Genomic DNA, 12901 nt, shown 5'->3' with positions numbered 1-12901 from the left:
GTGAAGGGACTGGAGTCCGTGTTGATAAAAACACCTTGGTGGCTGCGGCAGTGGCAGCAGCAGTGGGGTGATGGGGCTAGCATCTTCCCCTGATCAGCCCAGTCACCTCCCACAGAGGGAGGCCAGACTGCGGCTTAGGCTCGCTCCCCACTGGGAGAGGGCCTAAGCTGTCAGTAGGATATCCCCTAAGGGCTCCCAGTCTGTGAGAGAGGGCAGGCTGGGCTGAGGGACCTCCCCTCATTGCATGAATTTTGTGCACTGGGCCTCTAGTAGAAGATATAAACAAGTGGAAAAATATACAGTGTTCATAGATTGGTAGAATGAACATCATTAAAATAGCCATACTACCCAGAGAAATACAGAGATTCAATGCAATTCCTATAAAATACCAATGGGCCTGGCTGGCGTGGCTCAGTGTTTGACCTATGAACTAGGAGGTCACGGTTTGATTTCTGGTTAGGGCAAATGCCTGGGTTGTGGGCTTGACGCCCCCGCCCAGGGGTGTGTGTGTGTGTAGGAGGCAGCCAGTCAATGAGTCTCTCATCTTTGTGTTTCTCTCTCTCTCCTTTCCTCTCTAAAATCAATAAAAATATATTTTAAAAATAAAATAAATAAAATACTAACAGCATATTTCACAGATCTAAAACAAATACTTCAAAAATTTATATGGAACCAAAAAAGACCCTGAATAGCTGCAGCAATCTTGGGAAAGAAGAACAAAATTGGAGGGATCACAGTACCAGATATCAAGTTATACTACAAAGGCACTGTGCCTAGCCGGTGTAGCTTAGTGGTTGAGTGTCAAACCATGAACCAGGAGGTCACGATGGTTCAATTCCCGTTCAGGGCACATGCCTGGGTTTCGGGCTCAATCCCCAGTAGGGGCTGGGTGTGCAGAATGTAGCTAATTAATGATTCTCTCGTCACTGATGTCTCTCTCTCTCTCTCTGCTTCTTTCTTCCTCTCCCTAAAAGCAATAAAAAATAATTTTAAAAAAGTAAACAAAGCTACTGTAATCAAAATAGCTTGGCACAAGAACAGTCATGATCAATGGAACAGAACAGAGAACCCCAAAATCGACCCAAGGCATTCCTGCTTAATTAATATTTGACAAATATTAAAGACAGTCTCTTCTATAAATGGTGTTGGGCCTTAGCTGGTTTGTTTCAGGGCATAGAGCATCAGCAGATTCTGGTCAAGGGCACATGCCCAGGTTGTGGGCTCAATCCCCAGCAGGGGGCATGCAGGAGGCAGCTGATCAATGAATCTCTCTCATTGTTGATGTTTCTATCTGTGGACGAAAGGAGCCACATGCTAACCTGACAAGCTCAGGGGAGGCCTGCGTGGCAGTCTTGCAAACTCAGAGACCTAAAATAACCACAAAAGATGGTCTGAAAATTAAATATTTAACTACCAACAGGTTATGGTGGGTAGTCATTTCCTAGGCCAGTATTTTCCTTGACAAAGATCAACTTAGATCTTTACTGAGCCCATTGGCCTTTTTGCCTCTAAGATAACATATCTGTGAGATGTCTGGGTAATTTATAACTTCCTCTCCTACCCCTCAGGGCACAACAAATGGCACCAGGACATTCCCTCATTGTTATTGTTATCAAGTTAATTGTCAACTGTTAATTATGTTAAACTGTCCTGTATCCATCTATGTAAAAGAAGCACATGTCCATCATTTCACTTTTTACCCTATCCTAGAAGTCCCCCCCCCACATTGCTTTATCCCACCTCCTTAATCTATCACCAATGAATTTCGTGTAACCCACCTACGTCCCTTTCCTTTGATTGCAATATATAAATACAGATGAGAGGTTCTGCTTCCCGGAATATGTGGACAGTTTGGCTCAAATAAACTCACAAAATTCTTCACAGGTATTAATGCTTTTTATGTTAACATATCTCTCCCTTCCTTTCTGAAATCAATAAAAAATATTTAAAAAAATAAATAAATGGTGTTGGGATAATTGGACAGGTACATGCAAACAAATGAAACCAAACCACCAAGTTACACCATACACAAAAATAAACTCAAAATGGAGAAAAGACTTAAATATAAGTCATGAAACCATAACAATCCTAGAAGAAAACATAGGCAGCAAAATATCAGACATCTTATGTGACAGAATTATCACTGATACAACGCCTAGGGCAACAGAAACAAGGAAAAAAATAAACAAATGGGACTGCATCAAAATAAAAAGCTTCTGCACAGCAAAAGAAATCAACATCAAAACGAAAAGGCGAGATCTAAGGCTAAAAATTCAAGTACTTCCCGTGAAGGTAAAAATTGGACTCAAATCTCAATAGTATGTAAATGAGTGAGACCTTGTTAAGGGCAGGCGCACAGAAAGAGACGTTTTAAGGCAAAGGGGTAACAGAGATGAGAGTTTTCACATGGGGACTTCTAGTTCCCTGGAGGGTCATGAACACAGGTATCAGCTCCCGGGCATTTAGTAAAAGGAAAACGGACAGAAACAGAGTGCTGTTTTGTGGACGTTTATTTCCATTCTCTGAAAGTGCTGCTGCCCTGTTCTCGTGGGTGCGTCTGGGCAGGAGGGAGCAGGTGTGAAATCCCACAGAGGTGGCAGGATCAGTCGAGACCCATCTGAGGACCCACCCAGGCCACATCCCTGGCTTGTGAACCTTCGGTTCCATGTGCCACATCACGTCTAGTCTGGTGGTGCAGCTTGTCAGACATAACTGTGGACCTTGTGCCCATCAGTGGGCTCTGCTTGTCCCCCCCATGCCTCTCTGCCAGGCCCAGGCAGCCACGAGTCTTCTCTCCGTGTCTCGGGATTTACCTACTCTGCACATTTCACTAAACGGACTCCTACAATGTGTGGCTGAGATGACAGGCTTCTTTTACAGGGCAGCCTGTTCTCTTAGCCCACCAGGCTGGGGCATCCTCTTTATTACCAAACATATCCTACCGGGTGGGCACACCAGCTTTGTTCATCCACCCACCCCTGGTGGGCTTAGGGGCAGTTTCCACATTTTGGTATGATGAACATCCCTGCACATGTTTGTATGGACATAAGTTCTCATTTCCCAGGATAAGTAAGTACACTGGAGAGAAACTGCTGGCTCCTATGGTCACTGGTGGTATAACTCCCGAGGCCTCTTCCAGAGCAGCTGCCGTAAAAAAAAAAAAAAAGAAAAGAAAAGAAAAAGAAAAAAGGGAACCAACACTATGAGAGAACATATTTGCCAGTGATATATCTGGTAAGAGGCTAATCTTAAAAATATATACAGTACTCATACAATTCAACAAAAGGAAGACAAACAATCCAATTAAGAAATGGGCAGAGGTCCTAAATAGACATTTCTCCAAAGAGGGCATATAAATGGCCAAGAGACATATGAAGAAATGCTGAGTGTCACTAATCATCAGAGAGATGCAAATTAAAACAACGAGGTACAACCTCACACCTGCCAGAATGGCTACCATCAATAAATCAACAAACAACAAGGATGTGGAGAAAAAGGAACCCTAGTACACTGCTGGTGGGAATGCAGACTGGTACAGCCACTATCAAAAACAGTGGTCATTTCCTCAGAAATTTTGAGAGTCAACCTATGAACCAGAAGGTCATGGTTCGATTCCTGGTCAGGGCACAAACCCAGGTTGCGGGCTTGATCCCTAGTGTGGGGTGTGCAGGAGGCAGCTGATTAATGATTCTCTCTCATCATTGATGTTTCTATCTTTCTCTCCCTTTCCCTTCCTCTCTGAAATCAATAAAAATATACTTATATATAATATATATATATATATATATATATATATGTGTGTGTGTGTGTGTGTGTGTATAGTATATATATGTATATATACTATATACATACACACACACACACACACACACACACACACACACACATATATATACATATACACACACATATATATATAGTAACTGCCATCTGACCCAGTGATTCCACTTTTAGGAATATATACTAAGAAGCCTATAACACCAAGCAGAAAGAATATATGCACTTGTGTAGAGAGCGCCTGGGAAGGCACATGGGCATTTCTTTAAATTGTCAGCTGAATCTAGTGATGTCTGGCAGAGCCGCATCCTGGAAACACCAGTTTGCCAAAAGGCAAGGGTGTTGTCAGCTGACCTTCAGCCCAGGTGCCGGGAAGTGGGTTTTATTATGTAAATCCAGCCAAGCACCAGGAATGAATAGGGACCCAGGCCCACCCTAGAATTCAAATAATCTCCTTTGTCTTGACTTTTAGTAAAACTTCCTGGTATTTGGGGGTATAAAATAAACACGCTGCATCGGCTCTGGGTCCCTGTCTCTCCATCAGAGGACAGTGGTCCCACCCGGTCCCAGCTTTCCCTACTGTATCTGTGTCTGTCTCTTTCTTTCATTTTCTCAATCCCCCGTCGCCCCTACTCAGGAACCGGATCGCCTTCTATCCATGCTGGACTCGGAAAAGGGATCCCCCTCTACACACTTGTATGTTCATAGCAGTGTTATTTACAATAGCTAAGATCTGGAAACAGCCCAAGTGCTCATAAGTAGATGAGTGGAATCCTATATGCAGCTGTAAAAAAGAAGGATCCCTTATCCTTGGAGATAACATGGAGGGACCTGGAAAATATTATGCTAAGCGAAATAAGCCAATCAAAGAAAGACACATATCATGATCTCACTTATATATGGAATCTAAAGAACAAAATAAACTGACAAACAAAATAAATCCAGAGACATGTAATCATGCAACAGACTGATGATTCTTAGAGGGAGTGGAGGTGGGCTGAAGGGATCAACCAAAAAACTTGTATATATACATGCATAACCCATGGACACAGACAATAGGGTGGTGGAGGCCTGGGGTGGGGGACGGGGGCGGGTATAAGAGGTCAATGAGAGAAAAAGGGGGACATATGTAATACTTTCAACAATAAAGATTTTTTTAAGTAAATTACAGAATACCTTCAGTTTGATACAATTTATATAGCTCAAGAGTAGTCAAAGCAATAGTAAATTATGAAGAAATCCAAGAGATTAACACAGAATTCAAGATACTACCTCTGCTGAGGGAAGAAGGATGCAATTAGTGTGATAAATACAGAAGGCTCCTCTCTTATGAAAAGTGGCTGGTAGATTCATGGATATTAACTTTAATATGCTCTATACCTCCTTGTATATCTTCTTAAATAATTTTATATGTTCTTGTATGTCTTCAACCTTTTTTACTATTTTAATTAAAAATAAAATAATACTTAAATATTACTTAAAAATAAATGTGTAAAAGATGCATCATTTACTTTTTTAAAGGGGGGGAGGAGAGAGAGAGAGAGAGAGAGAGAGAGAGAGAGAGAGAGAGAGAGAGAGAGAGAAACATTGATGTGAGAGCAAAACACCTATTGACTGCATCCAGCACACCCTCTACTGGTGATCAAGCTGCAATCTGGGCATGTGCCCTGATCTGACCATAAACTGAACCAGCAACCTTTTTTTTTTATATATATATATATATTTTATTGACTTTTTACAGAGAGGAAGGGAGACGGATAGAGAGTCAGAAACATCGATCAGCTGCCTCCTGCACACCTCCCACTGGGAATGTGCCCGCAACCAAAGTACATGCCCTTGACCGGAATCGAACCTGGGACCTTTCAGTCCGCAGGCCGACGCTCTATCCACTGAGCCAAACCAGCTAGGGTGAACCAGCAACCTTTTGGTGCATAGGAGGATGACCAAACAAGTGAGCCACACAGGCTATGGCACATGATATCCTTTTAAATCATTCCTAGCCGAAACCGGTTTGGCTCAGTGGATAGAGCGTCGGCCTGCGGACTCAAAGGTCCCGGGTTCGATTCTGGTCAAGGGCATGTACCTTGGTTGCGGGCATATCCCCAGTAGGTGGTGTGCAAGAGGCAGCTGATCAATGTATCTCTCTCATCGATGTTTCTAACTCTCTATCCCTCTCCCTTCCTCACTGTAAAAAATCAATAAAAATAAATAAATCATTCCTAAATTCAGGCAATACTGAAAAAAGACAAAAAAAAAAAACAAACCCTGAGTACACCTTTATAAATGAAAAGAGATAGATGGCATAAAAATTAGTTTTGTAGCAGATGTAAAATATTTCCAGTAAGAGCCAGAAAATGAATATGCCACACATGGAAAACTGAATATGGACTCTAAGCCCATAGAAAAATACATACACTCTCAAAAGATTGGTATAGCAAATAACAAGACTTATGGAACAATGAATGATACTAAGGAAACAGATCATTGCTAATGGCAGTGAAGAGAGTGAACTAGAATAGAAGGTAGATAATGTAGGGGGGTAAGCTAGTTCAATAGAAGCTAGTTCATCTTTCTTTCCCACTTTTTTAAATATATTTTTATTGATTTCAGAGAGGAAGGGAGAGGGAGAGAGAGATAAAAACATCAATGATGAGAGAGAATCACTGATCAGCTGCCTTCTGCACACCCCACACTGGGGATCCAGCCTGCAACCCAGGCATGTGCCCAGACCAGGAATCAAACCATGACTTCCTGCTTCCCTAGTTGACACTCAACCACTGAGCCATGCCGGCCGGGCTAACAGTAGAATCAGTTAGCAATAATTGTCAAGAGTAGAGAATATTCTATTTAAATAAAAGCTGAATAGATTAAATGTATTCAGTTTTTCCAACAAAATGATTTCTTATTATTTGATACATCCTTAATGAGTCTCACAGCTCAGAGAACACTGCTAGTTCAGTTTTAAAATATGCATTTTTGTACTCTGACTTCAGCAACATATATACTAAAATTGACATGATACAGAGAAGATCAGCATGGTCCCTGTGCAAGAATAACACACAAATCCATGAAAAAATAAACAAAATTAAATTAAAATCATATGCATTCTCTGCTTTTAAGCAGTCATTAATTTTGTTATATTTTCAAATTAAATTTGATAGATACCAGCAAATTCAAACATGATTTGCCTATTTTATTTACCATGGTTGCAGATTCTATTTGTGAAATTTGGCTATTTTAGACAAAAAGTGAAAAGCAGTAACAATACAATAGTTTTTTATATAGCCTATCTCTATTCAATCACATAGATTTATTATCATTCCAACAAAACAACTATATGTGCTTTGAATTAGATATTTATATGTGGAGTCTTCTTAAACAAAAGTCCTGAATAAACTTTTCAACTTGGTCTATGTAAATCATTTATAATATTTCTGTTTCTCTTTATTAACAGCCTGAAAAGACCAGACTTCTGGCTATTCAATCTCCAAATAATTTATCCAATAAAAGAAATTAGTTAAGAGGAATTACAAATTCTCTTTAAAGCTCTTATAAAATGAGATTATCACCTCAAAAGACTGCTTAATACAGGGACCATTAGGTTACTTTCTAAATTCATTTACTTTAAAATGAATTGTAGATAGGTCACAACAAAAGAAGAACTAGTTTTAAACTTTCACAAAATTACATAAGCACATAATCACATGAACAGAATAATTAAATTATAATCCTTATTCACAATGATTAATATTTTAATATATCTTAATAATGCCTCTCTTGAATTGATTTTTTTTGGAGAAAATAGCAGCTAGTAAAGTAAATCCTTACTTAACATCATCCAATGGTTCTGTGACTTTAAGTGAAATGAAGTATGAAGAAACCAATTTTAACATAGGCTAATTGATATAAATAAGGATCGCATCAACATTATAAGGAAACAAAAAGATGCTATCCAGGGACTTGTTGTATTTGCAATGCTTAGTATGTATGTATCAGGCAGCAACTCCTTTTCTTATAGAAAGTACAGTGTTTAATTCAAACCTCAAAACAACACTATGAGGTACTCTATTTTTATGCTCATTTAACTTTTGAGTAACCAGAAACACAGAGGTTAAGTAACTTGCCCAAATTGCCCAAAGTTATAGTAAGACACAGAGCTAGGATTCAAACAGTCTATGATAATTCTAAACCAGGGTTTCTCCACAACAGCACTACTGATATCTTAGGCCAGATAATTATTTGTTGAGGGGAGCTGTGCTGCACATTGCAGGATGTTGAGCAGCATCCATAAACTCTACCCACTAGATGCCAGTAGCACCCTACCCCCAGCTACAACCACCAAAATTATCTCCAGACACTGCCACATAATCCTTGGGGAGCAAAATTTCCCCCTCTCTTATTGAGAACTGTTCTAAAATGAAAAGAACTTTCACAGTACTTTTTAATTGTTTTATGTATTCAAAAAAATCTTTCCTTCAGTACTGCTCGGAACACATTACAAAAGATTTGATGATCAAGTAAACCAAAATTTCTGAGTAAGCCCTTAGCATAATGGATAATATACTTTCTACACCCATGTTTCTCAAAGTGTAGCCTGTTAAAAGTACAGACTTCTGGATTTCATCCTCCAATAAATCTGATTAATTGGGTCTAGGGTAGATTCCAATAATACAGAAATTTAACATGTATCCCAAGTCTTTATACGCACTTAAGTTTGAGAACTACTGCTCTACATTCTTAATTCTTATGAATAGGGACCACATGTTACATCAATTTCTATGTGCAACACTGAGAAATTAAATAAATATTAAGCAATTCAAATAATGAACAACAGGAAAAAATATACCATTTTTAATAATGAATCACTACCTGATATTCCTGGAACAGTTGAAGAATGTGATATAGTCTAAATAACTGAAATATAACACCTATATATTTCCTAGACACTTCTTTCACTAGTTCTCTTTTGTCTTCTCTAATATATGGTTTTATAAAGGAACATCTCTTTTCTTTACATTTATGTTGAAAGCTTTCTTGATAGGAGTAAATCTCTAGTACTGAAGAACCTTCTTCCTTATGATGCCTCTTACCCATCGTCAGAAGGCCATCGTTGGTAAATAAAAGTTATGGCTCAGAAATAAAAATTTTTTCAGGTAAATACCCAGAAGAGGAATTACTGGATCATATAATCCTGTACACCAGGAAATTATATGCTATTAACCAAAGTTACCCCCAATAAATTTAATTAAAAATGAAAAATTGTTTCCTATAACCTCTCCACTAAGTCCCATTATACACTCTCCACATATTCCTTTATCTTCCAAAATCACAACCTTCGAAAATAAAGGACTAAAATGTTACCTATGCCCTTCAGTTCCTTCCTTTACTATTTAATCCTTAAAAGTTATTAGTAAGAAACACATTTTCCAAGGACTATGATACAGAAAAGTAAGAGGTTTACCAAGTGAACTACTTAGTAACTCAAAAAAGGAATTGATTTGGAAGCAATTCCTATTGCAAATACTCCTTCCACTAACAGTTTTAAAAACCATTTAAGGCCGAAACCGGTTTGGCTCAGTGGATAGAGCGTCGGTCTGCGGATTGAAAGGTCCCAGGTTCGATTCCGGTCAAGGGCATGTACATTGGTTGCGGGCACGTCCCCAGTGGGGGGTGTGCAGGAGGCAGCTGGTCGATGTTTCTCTCTCATCGATGTTTCTAGCTATCCCTCTCCCTTCCCCTCTGTAAAAAATCAATAAAATAAAAAAAAATAAAAAACCATTTAAGGAAATATATCCATTCAGGTTTTAATTTGCATTGAATATATTTATTCAAAACAAAATGTAGGCTACTATGGGAAAACATTAAATTTTTTTACAGGTTAAGAGCTTACTTTTTTCCTATTCATTTAAACTCTGACAATTACTACAGGCTATTAATAATAATTCTATAATAGTATAAATGTTTCTACAACCTTAAATAAGAACATTGTGAAAATAAGTATAATGCTATATATTGTCTCAAAAATATGCATGAAACATTTATACACAAAATGAACAAATTTAATAGTAAGAGGGAGGACATATGTTGGTTTTATGAAAGGGAATATCAAATGACACTAACAGCTTTGTGATGTAGAGGGGAATTATTTAGGAGAAAAATTTTCACTTTGAAATTGGATGAGATTGGAAATAAAGCATTTACTAAATAAATTATAAAGAAAATATATCTAGGGATACTTTTATTTTTAAAATATATTTTATTGATTTTTTACAGAGAGGAAGGGAGAGGGAAAGAGAGCTAGAAACATCGATGAGAGAGAAACATCGATCAGCTGCCTCGTGCACACCCCCCATTGGAATGTGCCAGCAACCAAGGTACATGCCCTTGACTGGAAGAACCGGGACCCTTCAGTCCGCAGGCCGACGCTCTATCCACTGAGCCACACCAGCGAGGGCCTAGGGATACTTTAAATAGCCTCTAGGAATATTTATGTATCAGACTTTTAATATATTTATATTACCAAAAATAAGACTAATTCCATATAAGAGTTATTATAGCAACGTAAAAAGCATGTTTACAAGTAGAAGAAGTAGATTAAGTGAAAGCAAAAAATTAATGTCAGTATCCGTCTTTGTGGGCAAATACGTTTATGCCTATAAATACACCTATATCAATTAATTATTTCAATCTGAAAATTGTTGTTTTGTTGTTTGGTTTAAGTAATATTAAAAATCAATTTATCGCCCTAGCCAGTTTGGCTCAGCAGATATGTCGGCCCATCCCAAATGAGATTCCGGTCAAAGGGCACATACCTCGGTTGCAGGCTCCTGTGGAAGGCAACCAATCGATGTTTCTCTCTCTCTCTCTCTCTCTCTCTCTCTCTTCTCCCCTCCCCTCCACTCTAAAAATCAATGGAAAAATATCCTCGGGTGAGAATTAATTTATCTCTCTTGACAGATGTGTATGGAGCTTTTGAAATTTGCTAGGCTATGGGAATACAGTAGCAAACAAGACAGGCCTGGCTCTTTTCTTCATGGAACTTACAATTCTATGTTGGAAGAGGTGGTAGAGTGGGGGCTTCATGTGATCTGATCCCAGCATGACTTTATGATCTTTTCTTGACCATTTCCCCATTTTTCTTAATATTACATATCAACAAACTTTGTCCTCTCTTTAGTGGCTTCCATCCTTTTATATTTGGTGTTCTTTGGAAAGTTTTTTCTGTACTAATCACCCCCAACATCTACCAGGTCTCCTCTAGCTAAACTCAAGTTCTTTTTTTAGGTCTCATTTTTGTTTTTTATTGATGAAGCAAACACATTTTTCTGTTACTTACATGCACAGAACACTCAGTTTTTGCCTGTTGTGACAGTGGTATCCACCACTAGCAACAGAACTCTATATTCCCTTTATAGGTGTCTCTCTTTCCACTCAGCACTTGAAGTTCCTATGAATTAGAATTTCTCAATAACATATTAGCTAATTATTCATTTATTCATATCTTTGTTTATTCCCTAAATCTTCATCAACCAAGTACTCTATTCCAGGAATTTTGCTGGGCCTTGGAATCCATATCATTATGGATCACAGAGTTTAGTAAAAAACACAGACTTTGGACAAATAATATGAAGTATAATGAGTGATAAAGAGAAATTTAGGGAAATACACAAGCTCAAGTAAACTTGAGAAAGGCAAACATTCAATTTATTAGCAAAGACTTTCACAATCAATTTTCCCCCTTCTTGGAGTACATTACTTGGAGTACATTTTCAATATTCAAATAAAACAAAAAGAACAATAATATTCATAATTAAAATATAATACCAACAAAGTAAGCTTAGTCGTTCTCTTCTCTTGAAACATTTTTTTAATCCTCACTGCAGGATATTTTCTCCCCATTGATTTTTAGAGGGACTGGAAGGGAGGGGGGAGAGGGGAGAGAGATATTGATGTGAGAGACACATCGATTGGCTGCCTCCCACACGTGCTCCAACCAGGGCCAGGGGTCAAACTGCACCTGAGGTATGTGCCCTTGACGGGAATCGAATCCGAGACCCTTTTTCGATCTGAAGGCCAAGGTTCTAACCACTGAGAAACTGGCCAGGGCTTTCTTGAAATATTTATTTATTTATGTGCCTCAGGCATGAAACAGCTCTGGCCACTGACACAGGCATCAAGCTAGGATGAACTAAGGACTGTACATCTGCTTTGCCCCTGATTGATATAAGAGCAACACCACCAATCAGGTGTCTCCTTGCCCATTGCCAGGGGGTTCTCTTGAAATATTTAAATTAGTATGGCTACACAACAATCCCACTAACATGAAGTCAATTAACATATCTAATCCTGTAATAATCAAGTATGATGAAATTTTAAGGACTACAGAGATTAAGAGGGCCAAGAAAGGGCAGTGAGATGTTTAATTTTATTCTATCTGCTTGCATAATAATTTTAACTAAATTGGTAAATTAAGCCTTAACAACTACAAATTCCCCTTCTGTCACTGAATATCACTCATCAAAAACAGCATCTAGGAATCTATTATCATTTAAAGCTAAAATATGATCCTGTTATTAAGATTTCTTGGGAATTTCAGATGTGATAACGCTAAGCACCACCAGTCTGAATTCCTCTGAAATGTACAACCCTTTTCCCTTAAACTGATTTGATTGTACTTGTGTTTCAGACCGTCAGGGTTTGTTTAAAAATTCTTCATATTTTTAGCTTTCCTAATCGTCCACTAATCTTTAGACACTAGTAAAATAAATTTCCTGGTTAAGCAATAACTTTACAACTCGATCCTTATATTATGAGTGAGGCTGAACAGATCTGGAAACGTAATTGGCAGGTAATGACTGAAGGAGACAATAAGCAGAGAAGAGTGCAGATTTAATCCTTAAATGCTATCTGCTCCATTCTCAGTTCACTTATTTCCTGGACAGGGCTAAAATATACCACTATCCCTTCATTGATGTTTTATTATTGGGGGAGTGTCTCAACTTGTTTTGCAACACTTATTGAGCCTTTGGTTCTTAGTAATAAGGTATTTTGTAAGGAATTGCAGGAGTTTTGCACGTGTGACACGTTCACATTTCAGTTCTCAAGGGGATGTCAGAGAAAGTAG

The 12901-nt window shown here is 38.4% G+C and overlaps 1 protein-coding gene, 1 non-coding gene and 1 pseudogene across 3 annotated transcripts in view; 1 reads left to right on the top strand and 2 right to left on the bottom strand.

The window, feature by feature from the left end:
* The window catches only part of MAGT1 (magnesium transporter 1), a 51544-nt gene that overhangs the window by 32909 nt on the left and 5734 nt on the right, over nucleotides 1-12901 (bottom strand). The gene's annotated exons all lie outside the window — the stretch shown is intronic.
* On the top strand, nucleotides 6754-6864 carry LOC114229317 (U6 spliceosomal RNA). The gene has a single exon (XR_003615405.1). It is a non-coding gene; the product is annotated as a U6 spliceosomal RNA (small nuclear RNA).
* Nucleotides 11906-12050, bottom strand: LOC114229318 (small nucleolar RNA SNORA48; annotated as a pseudogene).

This window comes from Eptesicus fuscus, chromosome 1 (assembly GCF_027574615.1).
Source record: "Eptesicus fuscus isolate TK198812 chromosome 1, DD_ASM_mEF_20220401, whole genome shotgun sequence".
Classification (NCBI taxonomy): domain Eukaryota; kingdom Metazoa; phylum Chordata; class Mammalia; order Chiroptera; family Vespertilionidae; genus Eptesicus; species Eptesicus fuscus.
The sequence above is the reverse complement of the archived record's forward strand: the minus strand, read 5'-3'. Positions and strand labels throughout refer to the sequence as shown.